This window comes from Elgaria multicarinata, chromosome 1, assembly GCF_023053635.1.
Source record: "Elgaria multicarinata webbii isolate HBS135686 ecotype San Diego chromosome 1, rElgMul1.1.pri, whole genome shotgun sequence".
In the NCBI taxonomy this organism is placed as follows: domain Eukaryota; kingdom Metazoa; phylum Chordata; class Lepidosauria; order Squamata; family Anguidae; genus Elgaria; species Elgaria multicarinata.
In genome coordinates this window covers 123,416,904-123,439,035 of record NC_086171.1, presented here as the reverse complement: position 1 = coordinate 123,439,035, position 22,132 = coordinate 123,416,904, and positions in this window count along the sequence as shown.

Genomic DNA, 22,132 nt, shown 5'->3' with positions numbered 1-22,132 from the left:
CCATGGCTGGGGGTGATGAGGTTGTAGTCTGAGACATCTGGAAGATGCCAGGTTAGGGAAGACTGCCCTAATCTATTCTAACTGGGCCACAGAGAAAAACACACTCACAGGGATGGATGGCTTCACCCCTGTGAGGTCCCTGCACGGCTCGCTGAGCCTGCCCTGCCACTCATACCTGCCCCCCCCCCCGATCCACTAATTGAGTGGCCATGCAGCTGACAAGTGGTAGCCACCCATCATTTTGTGTAGAAATGGCAACTCGTGGATTTCCATAAAAGTAATGTTGCACAAATGGTGTCCATAAAGGGCCCATTTACACAACATTACTGGCTATGGGGACGGGCAGATGCTGGACCCATTCAACAGGAGTTTGCAACGTCTCTGCACACCCACCCAAGGAGGAAGAAAAGCTTCTGATACAACCCAGACCTATCTCTTAAGGTGGCAGGCCATGGATACTACTGTATGAATGGCAGCAGCTTTCCAGGATTTCAGTCAGGACTGTTCCCAACCTTACTAAGAGGAACCAGGGATAGAATCTCAGCCCTTTTGTATTCAAAGCAGGTACTACCCCCATCACTTCCCAGGGATCATTCTCTAGTGCTGGGATGGGCAGAAAGTACATCTCCAGATGTTTTGGACTTCACCTCCCAGCATTCCTAACCATTGGCCATTCCTAACCAGGGGCTTCTTGAAGTTGAAATCCTAAACATCTGGAGATCTACTTTCTGCCCACCCCTTCTCTAGTGAGTCCACTCTTTTGTCTCCCACCTCCAAAACCACAGACAGAAAGGCCACCCATTCACACATCCAAACCGTAGTACAATACTTCTTTATGACAATACTTACCTTTTCTCTCTTTTTTTTTTTTATCCTCCTTGTTGTACTGTTTGACTTCTCTTTCTTCCTATTCCTAGTTAAATTATTTAAGTCATCTTTGTCCTGGGCTGGATCTACACTACTGCTTTATAGCGGTATTGAAGTGCACTGATAACTGTTGGGGCACATTACACATCCCATATAGTGTTAATTCCTGCTTTTTATTCCACATCATCCAAAATACAACAACAAATGTCATTGTGCATCCTATGAGGTATAAATGCAGAAGTGGGATACAGCCTTACCATGATGGCAACATAATGATTTGACTCAAGGTGTAGATCCGGTCTTGGTCCAAAAACGTAACCTGTAATATATTTTATACTGTTAAAGTGGCTGAGAATTAATAGCCTTATTGTAGACAAAAGGATAATAGATTAAGCCAGACACATTGGATTCTGGACCAGGAATCTGAAACCCTATGTGGATTATATTTAGTTCCAATACTAATAGAGGTGCATTAATAGACAGCTATTTGAACTGTCTGGAAGACATTGTATTTGTAACTAAGGCCTCAGCTAGACCTATGGGTCTAGCGCGAAGGAGGGGTGAGGATCTCACTATTATGATCGCGAGTTCGTCCCCCTCTGTTTACATGTGGCACGCGATGTCCAGGAAGAAAGAGGACGTCGTGCCCGCCATTTTGTTTTGTTTTTTAATGAAGAAGGAGCGCACAAGCACTTGAGCACCAAAATGTGAGGTTATTTTTTTTAAAAAAAAAATCCCCACTCCCCTAACCACAACCCTGATGGCCACAGAGCTCCTGAGGAGCTCTGGGTCCCGTGTGCGGTCCCCAGCTCCTTGTTGTTACTCGCGAGGAGCCGGGACAACCTGCGACGCATGCCCACACTTTACATGGTCTCGGGATCATACCAAGACTGCGGAAAAAGCACACTTAAAGGGTAGGGCGAGATCCTGGGGAAAGGGAGGGATCATCCCTCCGTGCTCTTGGGATCCCCTGTGCATCATGTGGATGCACAGGGACGATCCCAGGGATCGCCCCAGGATATCACCCCATCTAGTTATGGCCTAACTTTGCTTTCTCTGTAAACCAGAGGGATAATTTCTTTTCTGCTCTGTTTGTTGAAAGATCCTATATAATTGTCTAAAAATGCAAATCCCACAGCAATTAAAACCTCACTGTGGAGCTCCAGTAGACAGTGCTGGCTCCAAGCTTTTGAGGGCCCTTGGGCAAGACATGCTTAATGGTTCCCCTTCCTCAGTGAGTCTACCTTCTCGCTGCCATGGTCACCAGTTGCTATTGCTCCTCGTCTCCTTTCTCCTTGTTGCTATCCCTTGCTTGTTGGACACACAGAGAGCCAGTGGACAAGAAGGCTGTGGCATCTTCTGCTCCTCCTTCTTACCAGCACCACCGTCTGGGTTAGAGTGAGAGGCAGGTGAACAAGCAGGTGGCATTGATGAAGAGGAGGAGCAACTCCAGGGCCTCTGCTGGGGTGTGGGCCCTTATGGGGCCCTTGATGCAGACCCTGCTAACAGACATCCACAGCATCAACAACAACTTTCTCACACCCTTCTGCATCAGTAAATGCTTCCCATTACACATGCACACACATTATGGCTGCCTATTCGCTACTGGGCCAGGTTTAAGGTTCTTGTACTTGTGTACAAAGCCCTAAACAACTTGGGACCAGGGTACCTGAGAGAGGGCATTCTCCCCTACCAACCTGCCTGGTCACTGAGGTCATCCGAGGTCACGCTCTTGGTGGTTCCACATAGACCCATCCTCCAATTGGGAAAGAGCCTTCAGCATGATAGCCCCCTTCCTATGGAATTCCCTGCCTCCGGAGGTCAGCCAGGCGCCAACTTTATATTCCTTTCAGCGCCTCTGAAAATGCCATTGCCCCAGGAAGCCTTTCCTTAAGGACCAGCCACGGTTCACTGTACATTTTGCTTCTTTAAAAATCTATTTTAACGTGTTTTACTCTGCTTTTATTTTATTTTATCTTGTACACCGCTCCGAAATTTTCAATGGGGAGCGGTATATAAATATTGTAAATAAACAAATAAAGGGCAGAATCCAACCCTGCCCTTGCACACGCAGGCAACCCCGCTACTTCTGCTCTGCAAGCAGCCCCTACTCTTTGTGGAATGGTGATTTAGTGCTTCCAGAAAGAAGCCGAAACACTTCCGGAAATGCTCTTTTCTGGAAGGGGCCGGTCGGAGGAATGTGCATAAGAGAGCTCTGCTGACCTCCCTGCTTCCAAATTCGAGCATGGACCAGAATTGGTGGCATTGGATGGATTCTGCCCTCTGTGATACATGCACAGAGCATCCCATGGTGTACAGAAGACAAGAGGGCATCCTGCTCATGTGGAAATATAGGCCATCAAAAACTCCATATTTGCACAAGATCAGCTGTAGTCATTTTATATTTCTCATTTTCTAGGACCAACCCATCAGCCACTTCCTAGACCAGACACATCCAATTGCAACTAATCAAGCTATATTATAAGCTGAAAGATAAAATTGCATTGAAAGGTGTTCTTTTAAAAAATTGCTTCAGAACTCCCGATCACATGAGTACTACTGCGCCAAAGCCTTAACAAAACAATAAAAAGTCATGAATTTGCTAATACAGGGACAAGCATGTCAGCCTGGATTTGAGTGATCTTATTTGAAAAGTAATTTGAAATTTCTTCACAGCGAGAAACACTTGACTCTGCCAGCAGATGCAAACAGGCAACATTATTCACATTGTAAATCATCCAGAACAGTTCCACTAATCAAAACCTGTGGTGCAGGAAAAGAGAATTTCTTCACCTCTTGCACAGCCATAAGAGTTTGAAAAGGAGGGTTTTTTATTTTTAAAAAATAATAATATGTGGATCATACTAAGAAGAAGGTTCACATCACCAGCTCCCTGGGGATCTCCTCCTCTTCTTCTTCTTCTTCTTCTTCTTCTTCTTCTTCTTCTTCTTCTTCCATGGTAGAACACTATCCCCACTTACACAGCAGTAAATCAAAGATAGATTTTGTACAACTTCTGTCCAGCATCTGAAGAATTAAATAGGAAAAAAGGGAATTATGCCGAGAGTGGGCAATATCCATAGAAACCTTGCAGCCGCTGAGTAGGCGGTTAAAGCAACATTCTCAAAACCTATTAGCAGAAAAGAAGATTGCTACTGGTACAATTTTCATTCTTCCTGTGATGATAGCTGACCATTGGTAAACCGCAGTTCATGAAGTTATTTTGACTTTTCTACTTGTGTGTTAGCTGGGCACTTTTTGACACTCAACTTCCCCAAAATGCAAGACTAGTAATTATGTTGCATGAATAATATCTGCTAAATTTAGCTGGCTCTTTTACAAAGGGATACTCCTCAATAGCTCAGTTGTCTGTCCATTTGCCTATAGAATACTGAGCTGCTGTGGAGTCTGTGTTTTACGTTTAGCCCACCAAAACTGAGCAGCTATAGCCAGATCTAAAATATAGGCCTTAGAACATGTTTTTCTAATCAAAATGTGGGATACGATCTGCCTCTCTTTCTGTGGTTGGCTTGCTTCTTTTGCTCACAGGCCCACTACCTGCACCCTCTCCCTTGGGCCATAGGGATAGGCAAACTTATCCATGTCCTATTCATCTGAAGCTCACCACCGCCATCCGCTCCCACTCATCGGACCATGCAGGCTTCTTTGGAGGCTCAGTGAGGCCTGAATAGTGCTCTGAAGTGATCCACCCTCACTCCGGAAATTAGGCATTTCCCCCCCCCCCATTGCTTAAATGGCGGCCATAAAGGCCCCATTTATGCAACAGGGAAAATGTGCAATTTCTGGAACCTCCATTGTGGCATACAATGGAGGCTCTGGATAAGGGCGGACAGCTGCCAAGCGCTCAGAGAATGGGTCTGTGAACATGCTGTAGGCACCTGACTTGGTCCAGGGTGGATGGATGTGGGGGTGTCCATTGGACTCCCGGACTCAGTTGGGTGCCCACAACATCCCTACTCATCATGAAGAGGGATAAGCTGACACAATATCCAGCTCTCTTTTTTACAAAAGGGAAGAAAGGTAACCTACATAGGGAGTCCAGAAAAGTCTCCAAATATCTCTCTATAGCAGGAGTGTGTAATCTTGGGCCTGGGGGCCAAATCCAGCCCAACTAGTGCCCCAGTATGGACCTCTGGGGTTCCCAAAAAAGCCATGCCCCTTTCCCCAACCATTGATTGTTTGGTGGCTTCCCAACTTTTGTGCACTTTGTTCCCCCTTCGACAAGGTTGAAATGCCTCTCCTAAGGCTTAGCTAGGGACAACAAGAGCTTTAAGCTGAAATATGCCAGTATTTTTGGGCCCACCCCTTTTTGTCTTCAGTCCCACCCACCACTGGAATGTGGGCCCTGGGAACTTCTCCAAAATGGAATTCAGCCCTTAGGCTGAAAGTGGTTCAATGCCCCGCTCTATACAGTCATAGGAGACACAGAAAGATGGGAGTGAAGCGCAACCTCTTCCATAATTTCACCGTCCATCTTTTAATACACTGGCTGTCATCTGTACAGGGTTGCACACACCTGGCTAAGGGTTTGAATGAACCTGAAGGTACTTAAGTCAGGTGCAAAACCTCCTTCCATAGTTTGTGAGAGGCTCAGAGATCACCATGTTAGGAAATAATGGTCATGTGTTTGGCTTTACTTTATTCAGCTGAGCATGTGCAAATTTCATGTGTTCCCGCTTCGAGCAAAGTTTGACAGAGCTCAAAAGTTGTTTTTAATTCATTGAGCTAGAGGGATGGAGGGTAAGCCTCAAAGGAGGTATGAAAGGGGAAAGCACTCCACAAGGGCTCTAGCCATAGTCCCACCTCTCCACAGACAGGTGTTGTTGTTTTGAAGGATTAAGAGAAGGAAGGAAACATAGGCAGGAGACATTCCCTTGCAATGACAGTAGTCAATGACAGTTCTTTGCAATGACAGTAGCCAATTCTGGACCTTCTATAGGTAGGAACCATAAGGAGATGGTTCTTTGCAATGACAGTAGCTAATTCTGGACCTTCTATAGGTAGGAACCATAAGGAGATGGAACCCAAGGAGACCCATCCCTCCCCCTTTTAAACTACACCTTCTGAAGATTTCCCTGTCAGGTCTTCAGAAGGTTATGTGGGGTGGAACTTCCTTAAGAATCTAGGAATCTGCACGGCTACTATACTTGCTACAATCTTATGATTCTGGAAGACCTTCCTCAGGGGGCTGGAAATTTATTTATTTATTTGATAATAATAACTCTGCCTTTTAGGGTGGTGTACAAAAGAAAAGCCATGAAAACACAATGACTAAAAAAGCAAAAAGAATTAATTATTTAATTTAAAACCAGCTAGCACCAGGGTAGACATTAATGTGTATAAGAGGGGTTTCACCACTGCTGCAATTCGTGGTGTGACCTTTCTCAACTTCTCCTCTTAGTTATTTTATATATATATATGTCACTTGTTACGTACAGTGACTCATATCAACAGACTTTTTCAAGAGTATTTTCCAGACTTTCTTTTCCAGTTATAAAAACTAAACAATGTGGTCTTGTTCAACAGCAATTTGCTTCAGGAACAATTTACAGACTATGCTGGTTTAGTATTTTTGAAGCCATGCATTTTCAACTGGAATTTACAAATGCATAGCTAGCTAGAGGGATTCTAGGAGTTTGAGGGGTTTTTCCCCTGTCTAAGCATGCATAAGTTTGCACTCTTACATTGTTAACCATCTCCAGGATCCCAACTGAGACAGAAGGGTGAGATTAAAAAAAAAAGGTATTAAAGTAAATATTTTACCACAACGCCACAATGCCTTCTAAGAACTGGGCAGCAGTGGAATGGCAAAATGGCCACCTATTCTGGGGAAAATAAATAAATCAAGACTCAAGCACACAATGAAACAATGCCCTGAAGCAACACACTTTCAGAATCATGTACATGAGCATCAGAGAACGTAAAGGATTATTTAAGTAAAAGTGATAGGAGTTCAGTTATGTTATTCTCTAGCCTTTGGAAATGAGAATAAAGGAGATGAGAAAGGTGATGAAAAAGATGTCAGCCTCAGACCCTGAAAACCACTGCTCAATCAGCCAGTACTGGCTCAGGTAAACAAATAGTTTCCTATGCCCTTTTGTTTGAACAACGATCCTGAGTTAAATAGCAGCAAATGTTTCCCTGTTGACAATTGTCAGACTTCATAACCAAGGGCTCCTAGTGAAAAATGTCACTTTAAAATATAGTTGGCAAAGGGATATTGTTTAAGCAGTTAACTCAGTCTGAACTCATCTTGTCTTTAGATTGGGATGCATTTCAGACCTTAATTACTGTGTTCTCTAAAGACAATGACAGATAATTTTCACCCCTTCTTCTTGATGGGCTCCTTGCAACGATAAAGCATGAATTTTCTTTTGAAAATCAACTTAATTAATGCTACAGTCAACTCAACTGTAAGCGACTTCTACAGTTCCATCACTTTTGACTCTAAATACTATTGGAATAGTTCGCTCTGGGTAAAGTCAGACATAATATCAAAGGAAAAGGTTCAGAGCAGCAAGCCCACCTTCCCAATTATCCTGACACACAAGCCTGAGAGGGAGGCGAATACAGGTTCATGCCTACCAATGTTGTCCCTACCTGCCCACTCTCTAGCTTTCCTCCTCCTCCTCCTCTTCCAACTATGGAAAGTTAACTCAGGGCTAATCTACACCTGCAGCACTTTTGCTAAGGAAGGATGCTTCCGAATGTTCCCTGCTTCCGTGATGACCACTCACGGGGCACACACAACTGATGTTTACCGCAGTTTTAGGAGTGTTGTTCTGGGAACACGTCTGCCCCATTACGGTGCTTCCACAAGTGTATCAGTAGAAGTGATTATTAGATTGTAAGCCTATGCGGCAGGGTCTTGCTATTTACTGTGTTATCTGTACAGCACCATGTACATTGATGGTGCTATATAAATAAATAATAATAATAATAATAAGTAGGCAGAGCTAGGCAGATGGCTACAGGCAGAGGGGTTTTTTAATGACTCATGAGGCATGTGCAGTGGCGTGATACGAAGTCCGTTGAATTTGCACTCCTGCGCAGAGCTGTGGTTGTATCAAAAAAACCCCACAGACACTCAGCAGTAAAACACGCCAATACCCATCCAAAAACATATGGTGGGAATGCTGCAAAGGTCCACTCCCACATGCCTCTGATACCCATGGCATCCCCCTCACAGCTGATTACCTGTTTGCTGAGCCCAGAACTCACAATGAACAGTAAAGACATCACAGGGGGTGGGGCACACCACACATGCACTTCAGAATGGAAGCAAGAGGGGGGGGGGGAAACGCAACCAAAGCAGTCAGGGATATTAAAACTGAGAGGTGGAACTGAGATCAGCGCAGGAACAGGTGGACGTCATGTGCCGCATTAGTGATGACTGTGATACAATCCTGCAATAAATGGCTGGTGTAGACACCTCCAAATTGTGCCTCAGGGGTATGCCTGGAAAGAACAAAGTTGCACCACTTTTGTGGGGCTCTGTGTAATATTGTCTGGCAATATACTTGTGAAGCTGAGTTCACAGCTCAGCAGAAGACCACACTGGTCCCATTCAGAAGACACCTTAAACCATGGCTTTAACCATGGTGGTTAAGCCAGAAAGCTGGGCCATGTTCAGAAAACACCTTCAACCACAGCTTTAACCACAGTGAATAAGGCTTTCTGGCTTAACCACCATGGTTAAAGCTGTGGTTTAAGGTGTCTTCTGAATGGAACCACTGTGAGGACTCTTCTTTAGAGTGTGTCTGCCTGGACTCTTTGGTACCAATGGCAGCTTCCCTCTTGGGGGGAATAGCAGCTGGCAGGAGGCAATTTTCTTCAGGGCTGTGGCACAGACAGAAAAGATTAATCCTGTATACATATGCACCTATCACACACAACCTCAGCAGCTACTTTTTCAGAGAGATTTGAAATTCACTCATTCATTTCATGCATCTTCCAGTTTGGCCCCCTTTGTCCAACACTTCTTTTCTTTTCTTTGTTGCACAGTTTTATCCTGGGTGTGTTTGTGTGATATTTTCGGCTCAACAATTTCAAGTTAAATGGGCTATGTGTAATGAAAATGCATACAAAAATATCTGCTGAAATAATTCCACAATTTAACAACATTACATTTACTGCATGTTACATTCCAACAATCCCTTAAAACAGCTGTACGTAACTCCATTCTCCAGATATTTTATGATTTTTGTAGTCAATATTAAACAATAGGTGTGGGGGGGGGGGGACGTGTTTCAATAATTCCATGGTTTAGCAGCCTTACATTTACTGGGTGCAGATTTGCTGCTGTGAGGAAAATAGTACTGAAATAATTACCCTTTCTCCTTCATTGGTCACTGCATGCGATGGAGGTTAATACAACAGGATATCACTGCTTCCCCAGTCACACATACAAGTTACTCCCTACTCGTTGGTTCAAACCCAGTGGCAGCCCAAAACATTTTAGTGCCTCAAGCAGAAAATCCAAATGGTGCCTCAGTAGAATTAAAGACGTGTATTCAAAAATAAATTGACCATTTGCTAGTCTTTAATGGTACCCCAAAATCTGCCATCTTGATGCAAGCTACCTCACCTTACTTAATGTCAGGACATTACATTAAATATTTAGGCACTCAATTTGCTAGAATCATACCTTTGAATGAAGGCTGAAAATTCAAGTGAGCAGGCCTGCAAATACACACATCCTCTAGCTGTAATCGTGGGGGCAGATGGCCCTGTATGAGAAACCAAGAGCTTGTCTTCATGATCCTGCTTTGCCTCCACTTTGCCTCTGCTTTGCTGCTAAACCCTGTGGTTTCGCTGCTGCAGGGTGGAGGCAGGTAAAATCCATTGCAGGAGACAGTGCAGGCTTTCTGGCAGCCATCCATGTACTCAAGCCCACCCCTGCCCTCTGCCCAGCTTCCGGCGACCAATCAGCAGTTGCCATTCACCCCAGAACACCCCTGGCTTAATGCCAAGGTGAGGTCACATGGCAGAAGATGACCTGGCTTCCAGGGGAAAAGTTGGGGTAAGCCCCAAACTTTTTTACGGTGCAGCAGCTGCATCGTATAACCGATGCAGCACCACTGCGCAGCTACCGCATGGCAAAGAAGATGTATAGACAGCCCCCTAGTGTTCCAAGGGGAATCCAGGAACTACAGCTCAGTGGTAGAGGACATGCTTTGCATAGCGAAGGTCCTAAGTTCAAACCCCAGCATCTCCTGTTAAAAAGATCGGGTAGCAGGCAATGTGATGGACCTCTGTCTGCCTGAGAACTTACTGCCAGTTGGAGTAAGCAATACTGGGTTTGATGGACAAATAAAATGACTTGGTATAAGGCAGATTCCTGTGTCCCACATGTTCATGGGCCATGTAAATTGATTTGCAAGTATAGAATTAAATGTATATGAACAGATACCGGATTGATTGATTGATTGATTGATTGATTGATTGATTTATAAAAACCATTAGTAAGGCCACTGGCAAAATTTCATGGAGCCCTCAATTGCTTGCATTGACACAACCACATGGCATCTGTCCACATGGCCCCATGCCCATCGGCAAATAACTGCCCCTTCTTTTGTGCAGTCATAATTGCATCAATGGCAAGGGGGCTTGTTCAGCAGCCAGCAAGCAGAAGCAACAAGTCGCACAATCAGCACCTCTGCATCACTTCTGCTGGGCTGTGAGTCCACCAGCAGCTCTGCACGCTTCCACCAGTGACCACATGAGGACATTTAAATACATGAAGTAGGGCAGAGTCCCACGCTGATTTAGGTATTTCCAGCATCCTCATGTAGTAGATGGGTAGTAGCTCCTTTTTTCTACTGGATCATGGTGGGAAGCCAGCTACATGGGCTAGACCCTATGTTGGACCCACACCCAATCCCCCAAATTTTCCCTGGATAGGACATATACCATGTTTCAGACTTATACCAGTCATCCTGCTATCAGTAGGCACCAGGATTGGGAGACCTGGCTTCAAATTACCACTCACCCATAAATTCCATTGGGTCTGTTGCTAACCTACCTTTTAAATACACAGTTAAGCCAAAGAACTTCCTTGGATCTTTAAAGATAACAGTATCTTGCATCTGTATCTTAATACTGGGGTATAGGCCCTTAATACTGGGATATAGTTCCCTGGAGAATGCTTTCCCAACACATGTTGATGAGTCTGTACCCAGCGTGAACACTCCTTGCTTCAAATCATTATCATTTAACATCTGATGTTCATTGAGCTTTACAATTGTCTTTTCTTGTTTACCTTTGCACAATTATTCCACTATATTGATGGAGAGCAAAGAAAATAACATGTCCCTCGCTGATCAAGGCTCTATCAGTTGAATTTCACCTGGTCCACCAATATTTAAAACATTAATTAAGAATTAATTAAGTAAGTGATGCACCCTCAAAGTGAAAATAAGATGGTGACCTTATGAAAGTTGCATGTTCAAAACCACAATGATTTCTCCCCCTGGGTGTTTAAATAAAACAAAACAAACAAAACAAAAACAATATAACAGGTTTCTTCCTTGCATTTTAAAACATATTTTCAGTTTAAAAAATCCAATAAGGTATTTCATTACATCTTTTGGTAGTTCTGTTGTAATGACAGAGAAATTGCTTCAAATGTGTTTAGTTCACATCACTTTGTGCACTAGATTCTTTCAAGAAGCTCTGGCCTAACATGATAGAAATAATAGAAGAGAGAATATTAAAGACAAATGGGGACATAAAATCCACCTGGAAAAAACAATATTGTTTTAGCTATTACCCACCCATTTCTCTGATTGAATCAGAATTGCACAAAGCACTTTTTCTCCCCATAATTCATTATCATTACCTTGTCCCTAAAGCCTTTATGGCTTTATTTAGTGCTCAACCAGACATCCTATCAAAAATGAAGCAAAAGGGGGGGGGAAGCGGGGGGTTCTGCAGGTCTCGCCCCACAGATCAGAACAGCGTATCAGTATCCATTATCTGACATCTGCCCCGTTTTGGGGGAGGAGGAGGACGCAGCAAAGCTAAGGCACAATTTCATTGTTTTAGCTGACTGTGCTTGACAGCAGAGATGACTGATTAAAGTGACAGACAGTGTTTCAATAGAGAGAGTAGCCTGTTTTAGCTCAGGCCTGTCTACTCCAGTAAATCTTTGCTTTTATCAGCCCTGTGCAACTGGCTCATTTAGACCGGATCAGTGGCAGTCCATCTCTTTACAACCCCTTGTCAGTGACAGCCTTCAGGTGCGTAAGCACGCCAGGTTTGATCTGAGTCAAACCCTAGTGTGAAAAGGGATTAACCTGTAAGATTGTGGCAGGTTCCCTTTAAACGTCTTTCTGACAGTGACAAGGGGAGCTATAAGCTCTATTATGCTAGGTAAACTTCCGCTTCTTTCTTTGCACCCCACACTTCGTTAGCAATCATTTTAACCAACTGACCTGGGCATTAACTCTGCTAGCAAGGAAGTCTTCATAAACAGTGTGCTGAATAAACCAGGTCGTTTATGCTTTACACAAAACAGAATTTAAAATATGCCTTTGTATATACAGATGTATCTTTGCGAAACATGAAATATTCATGGGTTATTGTAAAATGGGGCATAAAATAAATGTTCAACTGGTATTAAATTTTTAGAGATTCATATTTCATAAGAAAGGTAACATAAAGTGAATGATTGGGATTTAGAGTATAGAGTCAATAAGTACTATTAAGGGGAAACAAACTTTTTCACTAATAACTAAAAAAAGACTGAAGTGCACTCTGTTTGCAGTACGGTCTCTCTGAGGAAAGTCTGCATCCTTATTCATGAAGGCACAGTATTCGAGGAAGCTGCCTTATATTCAGTCAGACCATCGCTCCATCTAGCTCATTATTGTTTATGCCTGGAGTGGACAACCGGTGAATTTAGGATGACTTGCAGTCCTCATCCCAATTTCATGCAGCCCCTGGTCTAACTTCAAAAGCCCTCTGCAAGCAGTCAATTCAGACAACTGAAGAGAGAGAGAGAGAAGGGGGTGGCAGAGGGAAGGAAAGGATGGCAGAAAGAGAAGGGGTGACAGAGAGAAAGAATAGGAAGTGGTAGAAAGAGAAAGAGAAGGGGGTGGCAGAGAGAATGAGAAGGAAGTGATGGGGAGAGAGATGGGATGGCACAGAGACAAGGGTTAGCTCCACCCACATCTGCCTCTGGCCCCACCCACTGCCAGAATGTGGGCCCCAACAGATTACCCCTGAGGAAATGCAGCCCTCAGCAGTAACCCCTGGTCTTTGCTGACTGGCAACAACAATGGTCCAGGGTTTCAGACAGGAGTCCTTCCCAGCCCTAGCTGGAGAAACCAGAGACTAATAGCTCCATCACACTGGGGTTAACATGCTCCTTACCTTCGCTTCTCAGCCAGTGTTTTTGTTCCTCAGTTACTTCCACTTTTCAAAATAGGAAGTACCCAATGAGCACAAGGCCCATTGAATCCGCTGCTTTAATGGCGCTGCTTTTCCTGCACACAGCAGGAGAGAGCAGCGATTCCGAGTTTAAAAAAACATTAGACTTAATGAATGGGTGTGTGTGTGTTATTTATTTATTTATTTTATATACCGCCCCATAGCTGAAGCTCTCTAGGCAGTTTACAAAAGTTAAAAACAGTGAACATTAAAAAGTATACAAAATTTAAAACCATCAAAAATATAAAAACAATAGTATAAAACAACAGTATCCATTTGAACAACAACAGTTCTGGGATCCCTTAAAAAAAAACTTAGCATATGTTGTTAAATGCCTGGGAGAAGAGAAAGGTCTTGACCTGGCACCGAAAAGATAACAATGTTGGTGCCAGGCGAGCCTCGTCAGGGAGATCATTCCATAATTGGGGGGCCACCACTGAATAGGCCCTCTCCCTTGTTGCCATCCTCCAAGCTTCCCTTGAAGTAGGCACTCAGAGGAGGACCTTAGATGTTGAGCGCAGTGTATGGGTAGGTTCATGTTGGGAGAGGCATTCCATCAGGTTTTGTAGTCCCAAGCCATGTAAGGCTTTATAGGCTAAAACCAGCACCTTGAATTGGGCTCGGAAACGTATAGGCAGCTAATGCAAGCAGCCCAGAATCAATGTTATATGTTCAAACCTCTTGGTTCCAGTTATCAATCTGGCCGCTGCATTTTGCACAAGCTGCAGTTTCCAAACCGTCTTCAAAGGCTGCCCCACGTAGAGGGCATTGCAATAATCTAATTTGGAGGTTAGCAGAGCATGGACGACTGAAGCTAGATTATCTATGTCCAGGTAGGGGTGTAGCTGGGCCACCAACGAAAATTGGTAGAAGGCACTCTGTGCCACCGAGGCCACCTGAGCCTCAAGTCACAGAGATGGTTCTAGAAGAACCCCCAAGCTACATTTGTCATGCAAGGAAGGCCAGAAGGGGCATGGGAGGCAGACAATGTCATGTGAGGGACCTGAGCAAACTCCGTGAGTGCCCAGTGAGTGCCCAGATGATGTGCAATAAAATGCTTGTCGGATGGAGCTCTAAACCTAGGCCCTTTTGCCTACAAAGCATGTGCTTTCCCACTGAGCTGTGGCTCTTCCCCAACTGTTTTAAAAGTTGCTTATGAAGGATCTTCATTCTATGAAACAGTGCCCCCTGCCCCCGCCCCCCAAAAAAGCCTTCACTAATCTGCAGTTGATCAGGAGGGCTCAAAAGAAAAAGAAAGCAACATACTGACTCCAGTTCTGTGCCCAGTTGCACTTGCATTAATGTGTACTGAGATCAATGGAACTCATAGTCAGCTTCTTTTTAGAGTACTAATGAGTTTGCCACGCAGGTGGCATTTTCGTATTGTTTTATAGGTCTTGTATTGTAACTTAGCCCCTAGAACATGGGACAAGGAAGGAAATAAATAAATGCCATAATCCAACGTAAGCTGAGCACTTTTAAATCCCATCGATTTCAGTGGGAGCATATGCTTACCACCGAAATCAATGGGCTTTTAAAAAAGCTTAACTTTTGTGGGATAATGCCCCAAACAAATAAAAATGTATAATAAAATAAACAACCCTGCTTTAACTGCAGCTCCATTACTTGCTGTTCACACCACTGCGGCTAGAATCAATATACATTAAACCTAAAGTCGACCAGTTCAGAAAGATAAATGGCAATAGGCACATTTGCAGCATAATCCTATTCCTGTCTACTCAGAAGTAAGTCTGCTTGCAGCCTGAAAACTTCACAAAATAAAATAAACTTCACAGCAAAGCAATCTCTATTTCCACTTAACTCTCCATACTTTCCCTCTTTCTGCTTAGATGTTCTTCTCTTGAATATAATGTGGTTATTCCTGAGAAACGGGCATTTCCATTTGTCAGCTTTTACTCTGTTTCTCTACTTGCCATCCTTATGTTCCTGTATTCATTAGGTTTTAGCCAAGATCTGCCTTCCTCAAGAGCAAGAGCTCTGCTTGAAGAAGGTCCATCCAGACAGTTTTGGGGATCCCTTCCTTCCCCACCACAGCTCACCCCATTCAGCAGGATCTCCCAACTCTCTGTGTAGTACTTTTAGGGGGTTGGAGGGGCTGCCATGGGAGGGAGAGAGTGGAGGAGTCCACTTCCATAAGCGCAGTTGATTCGGAGTAAATCTAGATCTAACCCATGATACCCAAAGGCATTCTTGCAGGTATGGTGGAGTCTTCCCTTTCTTCTTGTGTTAAGTTACAACTAGAAAGGGTTTCTTTTCAACTTATTTTATTTTGCGAGACTGTAAAAAGTATACATTGCAGCTTAAACTTCTCAACTGCTAGGTTTTTGGCTGAATGTATATGTATTTATTTGGCTTAGATAAATGAACAGATGGTTATTCAGGGGAGGAAAGTGCCCCATCCTTTTATTTCTGCTGCACCTCCTGAAGAGCCTCACCAGAGAATCAAGAGGCCCATCTGAACAATTTGGAATGACTCATGTCGCTGGGAGATGGAGAACCACCAAAAATCAAGCAGAGGTCCATCCAATGTTGAGCAGTTCTCCCCTTCCCCAGCACTACACCCCCTCCCTATTCCTTATTATTCAGTAGACCACCACTATCACCACCACCATCAAGAGAGGCAGTTCAGGAGGTGCAGGACGAGAAGAAAACTTTCCTTTCATGAATCTCCTCCCGTTCACTTATCCACTGTGTTTAAGGATTCCAGTCATTACCATTCCATTTTGGCTGAGGCCAGATGCCCATTCAAATCCCATTGGAGCCTCACCTCTACCCCACAAATTCCCAGTGTTTTGTAGACAATCCCAAATATTTAGAAATAATAGAAGTTTAGTCTGGGGCAGAGCAATTCTGCAGTTCTTGGAAGAGAATCTCAGGGGCCATAGGATAAAACTTATGTCCCCTCCCGAGGTCATAGACACTGCTATGACCTCAGGAGGGGAAATCCAGAATTGGACTATTCCCATTGAAAGGGAGTTTCGAGTTCACAACAGACACATTGGAAGAGCTCAGGAAGAGGGACAGAGGGGTTGGACAGTGAAAAATCAATTATAGTTCAACCAACCAATATTTGATCAATCTTTTAAATGGGGTTGATACAGGAGAGAAAAAGAGAAATATATGTTAGAATATTAATTGTTAATGGCAGCTTCACATGTCACTGGGATATGGCAAGACAGGAAGTGTGACTAGGTATCACTTCTTATTTATTTATTTATTCATTCATTCATTCATTTATTCATTCATTCAGGGTGGCATATATTGTAAAAGAAAATACAATAAAACCCATGAAAGAATTGTTTTAAAAACAGCAGCAACAATTCAGAACAATTTAGAAGGGATAAATAGGCAAGCAGCTATGGAAGAGTTTATTTTAAAATGTGTTATTTAATATATCATTACAAACAAATGAAACAATCAAATGGAAAGGGGGGGACAAATAAATGAAACAGCAAGTACAAATTCTTTTGAAAGACCAGGGAGACCAAAAACGGTATTTGCCTGCACTGAAAAGTCAACAAAGGGCATGTCTAAACAAGCCATTAAATCCGGACTGGTCTCATGTGGGTCTCTGCGGGTCCATATAACACACAGGAAATCCCAGGGGCAAGTGGGGGCAGCCACAGGCTTTCTGCGGGGTATCGGGAACCGCAGAAAACCCGATGTTTCCCATGGTCCTGGGAGCATCCCACAGATTGGAGGCAGAACGGCCACTGTTCCCATCTCTTCCTTTCCTCCCCGTGAGTAGTAGGGCCCTGAAAACCAGCATGGAGCTGCACGGGGAGGCTCTGTGCTCATGGGGCATAGAGGGAGCAGGTTCGAGCTTTGTTTGTTTCTTAACTTACTTTTTGGTGGAGCACAATTGAACTCCATCTCCCCTGTTTTAAAAAGAAAATGGTAGCCGCGACGTCCCTCTTACCTTCCGGGATGTCAAGCTGCTGTTTGGACACTTGGGGAGGATCCTGGAAGCAGGTAAGTCCACAATCCTCCCCACTCCCTCTGTCTATAACCTTAGGTGTAGACATGCCCAAAGAAGGCACCAGGCAGACCTCTCTGGGTAGAGTATTCGGAGCCTCCACAAAAAAGGCCTGCCCACAAGTAGCCACCCACTGAATTTCAGTATGTGGGGACACTCAGAGGAGCGCTTGAGATGATGTTCCTGCCCATGCCTTGACCTATAACAAGAGGTGGCCCTCTAGATTCTGTGGGCCCAAGCCGTGAAAGTGTAGCGGATTTTCACAGAAGAGAGTTAAGTGTGAACTTTTCACAGAGCCATAGTGTCTAGTAGCATATGCGCATTTATTTAGTAGCGTCGTTGCCAACTATTAGGAAATTAGAGTTGGTTTCCATAGCGGTACACAAATATACTGAATGTTAGTGCTTCTTGCTACTAACACCAAGCAGATAACACTCAGCGGTTGTCTGTACATTTCATACTTTCCTCTGATAAGATTGTTCTTCCTTGCTGTGAGAAACTCTGTTTCCTGCCAAGAAGTTACCTCCCACGCTTTTTTTCCTCCTTATTGAAGAGGTGTGGGTGGGTGGGTGTGGGTATTCTGACAGTTTCTGGAACTTAGAAGAGACACCTATAAAATCCAAACACATTGCCTTGTTCTTTGTTCTCATCTGAGAGGAGAAAGGCATGTCACCTGCTCAGAAAAACAACCTCGGGGGCAGTGCCTGCTGCTTCAAGGGAACCAGGGCAGCTACAGCTTCAAGTTGAGGGACGTGTGTCAACTCATCTTTGTTTTTATTGTCTGCTTCCACTTCCCATCAATAAACTGTATATCGTTCTTTCACACAAGTGGACTTGAGTCATATTGGTACCTTCAAATCTGTTTGGTGTGGGTCCTGAATGGATCAGATTTAAGACAGAAGGGCTTTATTATTTTTGTGCTTTCAAAGTGCTGTGCAAAGATGGATCAAATTCGGTGATCCGCCTCAATGTCAGGAGCCCACACATGGGAAATACGTACTTTCCCCTTTCAAATATTGCCCTGGAAGTGCAGAGTAAGTTCAATTCTTTGTACAACCTAATGAAGTACAAGGCTAACTTTGGGAACCTTACTTCTATTTCAGTTTAAACATGCCTGTCAAAAGTGTCATAGCACCTTCGAAAGAATGTACTCGGTATTATGTCTCCGCCCCCTTTCTATCATGTTTCCAGGCCTTCTGCTGTGTGTTTTATTCCTTCTTTCCATTCAGCTAAAGAGTTATTTGACAGGTCTTGATTAGTACCATATTAGTTCATTTTCTTCACAACAGACCTGTCTGTAGAATTATAGTGCATGATAACAAGGGCTATTCTTCAATGCATGATCGAACATTTGAGATAGGGACAGCAAAAGAATGAAAACATGTTAAGTTTTGGTAAGCTGGGTTTCTATTGCTAGCTAAATTAGTCTAAAGTGATGGTCAGAGTTTCATAATTAGATAATGCTATTGTTCAGAATCAGACAATGCCCATTTACAGTTCAATAAACAATTTGTCATGCTTGCTCAAAGCAGACCCTGATGTCAATGCAAACGTTAGTGCAGAGGTGGCCAAATAAATTGGCCTCCCGGGTGAATAAATTCAGCACAAGGGAGGAACGTTTCATCGGAATCAAGAAAGATGTTAATTTATAAAGGCTTTTTAAGTGTTCTTTCATAAATGCTGACATTTAGAGAAATGTCTCAACTCTTTTTTCCAGCCTAAATCAGAAAGTAAACAGAAACTGGGGGAGATAGAAGAATTCCCATGGATGGAGGAAATGTGGAAATACCGAGCATATGGCATCAGAGACCTCTGAAACAGAGATGGGCAGATATTTTTAAAAGTCTAAAGAAAGGCACAATCCACTGGTTGTGCTTATATCTATTAATAAGGCTTGAGAATGACTAGCCACGCTTAAGTAACACATGGAATATATATAAAGGTCCCAGGTTTTTGTCCCTAGTGTGACTAAGGCTGGATCTACATCTTGTGTCAAATCATTGCATATGTGGAAGAAAAAACAGGATATAACATTATGGAAGACGTATGTGGATTGGGCCCCAACAGTTATCAGTGCACTTCAATAAAGCAGTAGTGTAGATCTAGCCTAAGGCTGTAATCCTATACACACTTATTTGGGAGGATGTCCCACTGAACTTAATAAGACCTGCTTTTGCACTATAAGTCCCAGAAAACAGGATGGGCTATTTATGCAGTTGAAGGCAGAGCTATGCAGATAGCATTAGGCCCAGTTCTAAACAGTTCCCACCACTGATTTCTATGGATTGGAGCAACACTATATACTAGATATTCCAACTATGGGAACATATTGCCCACATATCTCCATGGGACTCCTACCCTAAAAAGATACCTTGCCCATAATAACAACAGGCATTTCTTAAGTAGTACTCTTTTACATCAAAACAATCACACCAAATTAGGGGGGGTTGTTCTAACTGCAACAAGAATCAGGGCTGGTTCGTGGTAGCACACACAACCACCGTTGGTGGTAGGGCTGGTGTCAAGGGTAGGCATAGATGTGCTGAGGGCCCATTAGCAAGGAATCCCTGGAGCTGCTCCCCGTTTTCACTACTGCAATTAGCTTGCTCACCTGCCTCTTGCTCTGGTGGTGAAATGCGGAACAGTAGATGCCACTGCGTACTTGACCGAAGGCTCACTACCCATCCACTAAACAAATGGTCGCCATGATGAGAAAGAAGATGGAGAGCAGTTGCAGCTGGTGACAATGGTGACAAGAAGGTAGATTCACTGAGGGAAAGGGCCCATTGATAGGTTGACCATAAACATACAGGGCTTCTGTATCTTTAACAATTGTATTGAAAAGTAGGGATGTGCTCCGCTCCGATTAGGAGCGTAGAAGCAGTAGCGGATTGGCCTGCTCCGCCTTACCCAGAGGCGGAGTAGGAGCGGACCGTGGACCCCCTAGAAGCAAGGCGAAGAGAAGCGACCATTTTTCGGAGCTCCGAGTTCAGGCGGAGCGCTCCGGTCGCCATCTTGAAAACATTTCGCCATAGGATTGCATTGCGGCAAATAATCGCGCATAACTACGTTGTTTTTGAAGCTATCGCTCTGGAAATTCTTGTGCTCAGAGAGTCGTGGATGGGGGTCATTTTGAGACCACTCTCACCTCTCTGCATCGTGTGGGTCGCGTGCTATATTTTTTTGAAAATCGGGTCAACCGCGCGGCTCAAACTGCGTTTCGGCTTTTCGCCCATAGGATTGCATTGAGGGAAAGAATCGGGGATAACTGGGGGGGGGGTTAAGCTATCGTTCTGAAAATTCTTGTGCACAGAGAGTCGTGGATGGGGGTCATTTTGAGACTACTCTCAACTTTCTGCGTGCTGTGGTTCACGTGCAATGTTTTTGTGAAAATCGGGTCAACCGCACGGCTCAAACTGCGTTTTCGGCTTTTTGCCCATAGGATTGCATTGAGGGAAAGAATCGGGGATAACTGGGGGGGGGTTAAGCTATCATTCTGAAAATTCTTGTGCACAGAGAGTCGTGGATGGGGGTCATTTTGAGACCACTCTCAACTTTCTGCATCGTACGGGTCGCGGGCTAGAAGTTTTTAAAAAATCGGCGGGAAAAATACCTTTTTCAAAGGGCTGAGGGGCAGAGTCAGCTCCCGGTCATGATGATCCCAAAGTTGGAGGAGGGCATAGGCAAAACAGGTAACTTGGGATTCTGGGAAACTTCTCTTTCTTCATCTGAACGGGCTTTTCCCAGTGTTTTTTAACACAGTAGCCCCACCAAATGCACAAACACAACCTGAAATCATATACTAAGCCAAGAATAAGAGATAGAAACACAGCACTGCTCCCCACCCTAACCTTGGTGAACAACTGAATCGATGTGGTGCAAGGGGATGAGCTCCCCTAGGGCATCTCATCGTGGACGTGCCCCCACTCTCTCCTGCACTGGAAGGCCATAGAGCCTTCCAAAGAGAGTAAAACGGTGGAGCAATGCCTCTCATGAGTTGAAGTGAATGGTCACTTTTCAGTGGTGGAGCAATGCCTGTTCTGAGTCGAAGTGAGCGTTTTACTTCTTCTCGGAGCTGTGGCTGTCAGTGTCTTGAACTGGCAGCTACTTCCCCCTCCCCCGGGCACGTCCCCCTATTGCTGGTAAAAGACAGATATAGCCTTTTAAAAAAAGTTCTTCTTGTTGTTTATTGAGCAACACTGCTGCTTTTAATTCCACCCCTCCTTTGTTTATTGATTGATTTATTCCATTTTATATGCATTACTGGCTTATCCTTGGCTCACTTCCTTATGCCCCCAGAAATGCCAGCTGCATGCCTGCCTGCCTTCCCTCCCTCCTCCCCTGCCCACCTCGCAGGGATGGTGTGTGTGGGGTGCCCGATTTTCAAAAATTCGCCAAAAATCAGGGGATGATGGGATTGCTTTGAAACTTGGCATGCGTGTGTATATCCCCATGAGGTGTCATGGTGCCAAACATGAGGTTTCTAACTTGAACAGAAAAAAAGTTGTATAATTTTTTAGCTTTCAATGCAAGCCTATGGGGGGGGGGAAACGGAGCTCCGGATCCGGATCCGGAGCTCCGGGCGGAGCGGAGCGGAAGTGGGCGGAGCGGGGGCGGGGCGGAGCGGCCCGATCCGGAAAATGGCGGATCTGCAAGTGAAGCGGAGCGGGGGGTCCGTGCACACCCCTATTGAAAAGGGAATTTCAGCAGGTGTCATTTGCATGCATGCAGCATCTGGTGAAATTCCCTCTTCATCACAAGTTAAAGCTGCAGGAGCATACTAGAATGACCAGATACAAAAGAGGGCAGGGCTCC